Here is a 2,047-nt window from a genome sequence, read left to right on the forward strand (position 1 = left end):
ATATCCACTGGCACAGAAACATGTCTAGATACAATGGGGTAGGAAGACCGTACTATCCACATGTTGAAGATGCTCTTATATGCTCTTTTATCAATATGTCCATTGACGTGTACCTATCAGGATAGTTTTCTCTTGCCCTTAAAATATTTATTGGATGCATAGTTAATACTAGTGCAAATTGTCTTGAAAGAGTTATTTTCTATACAGTCACAGATACCCTTGAGGATATCTTTTCTTCTGAGAGGATGTTAGCTCAATTATGAGGTAGTTGTGGCCCCATGGGATGCACTCATTTTTTTTTTTTTTTTAGCCTTTATTCACTATCCAACAGACCTTGGGGGAAGTGTTTGGTAGATCTATCAGGTGTGGCCCTCTGAAAATAGAATGAGACCTTCATTTTTAGAAGCCTATCAATGGTTCTAATTTGTGTCGCAAGATGAGTACATGCCTACATGGAGGAAAAATGAGAAAAAAGAGAGTACAGAATTCCTTTAAATCATAGGTATAAAACAAAGGGGCCGGCAGGAAGAATTCTCCCCCTTTATTTGGTTGTATGATAAATGTAAAAATCGTTACAAAAAAAAAAAAAATATATATATATATATATATTTAAAGATAAAGAGAAAAGATCTTAGGGGAGGAACTCATGAAAATGTATAGACTATACAAAAAAAATTCCATTGGCTGTCCATTAAAGTGGACGCAGTAACTCATTAAAGGGTAATAGAACGCTACCTCGCAGGTGCAGGTACACGCCAGTGCACAGGAGCATAATTGGTGCGATCTTTTCGCACCTAATGTGTTTAGGTGTAGACACACACTAGCAGGTAACGTTCTTTCTTCTTTAAATGTACTAATAATTCGAAGCAACAAACATGTGTGTATCCTTAGTTTATAGAGGATTGAAGACTAAGGAACTGTCTAAAAAATCTAAATGATACATCTATAGGTGCATTTAGAACTTGCGGCAATATTTTCAATTGTCCCTTGTTTTATTCCTAAAAATTCTTTATGGTAACAAAAAAGAGTCCTTCAATGGATCACTATACCTAATAAAGTATAATGTTTTACTATTTGCCACTTGACAATGCATGGGTTGGTCCATGTGATAGGGGACCCCACATACATCTCAATTGCCAAATTTTAGTCCAAAGTAAAAAAAGTTGCTCAAAGTTTGCTTCAACGATTTAGTAAAATTACCAAAAGGCCATCAAATGAAGATGAATATAAAATACAAATTGGCATCTTTTGTAATTTTAACTACTTCATTTACTTACTTTAAGCTGAAATTGTACCAATATATTGACATGTGACAAATTGTGAAGCGTTATACTTCACCAAGGGTAGTGACTAGGAAAAAAACCCTTCAAAATAATTTGAAAGTGTATGTATCATTGTATCATTTTCCAAGAGTTGCCATGATGTCAAAAAAAAAAAATTTTTTTTTTTTATAATGATGTCACACACATTTTGAGTACATGATTTTATGCTTATTGAAAGAAGTGTGTCATACTAGAACTCTAGAAGTATAAAAAAGAAATTACAAATTATTTGACACCTTAAAAATATTAATAAGAAAAATCTCATATATCATATTCTACTACTATCTTGAAAAATATGGCGTTTTGATTGTCAGGCAATCTCCTATCATTCATTTTTGACAAATATCTATGCCTAAACACATGCGGGAGCGAAAATACTGTGCTACCTTCTACCTCATGCGTTTCATTCGTTGAAGATGTCTACACACGACCTCCTATTGGTCTGCACAATGGCCACACAAGCGGTTAGCATTTTCTTGCCCTTGATTTTAATACAACCAAAATACCCTCCACGTTACCATTCGATATGGTTAAGACAGGAGTGGTTTTCATGTGTTTCCCCTCTCTTCACACATTGTTATAAGCTGCAGCTACTTAATCATTTCCATGATTCATAGCATCCACAGTGTGATCTCAGTCTTGATAATTTTGTTAGAAACGTTTTGATTTCATCTTGCATTTCCCAGGCTTGGTAGGACATGACCAAAATCTACCACGTGCACCCC

The sequence above is a fragment of the Macadamia integrifolia genome, chromosome 10, assembly GCF_013358625.1.
Source record: "Macadamia integrifolia cultivar HAES 741 chromosome 10, SCU_Mint_v3, whole genome shotgun sequence".
NCBI lineage: Eukaryota > Viridiplantae > Streptophyta > Magnoliopsida > Proteales > Proteaceae > Macadamia > Macadamia integrifolia.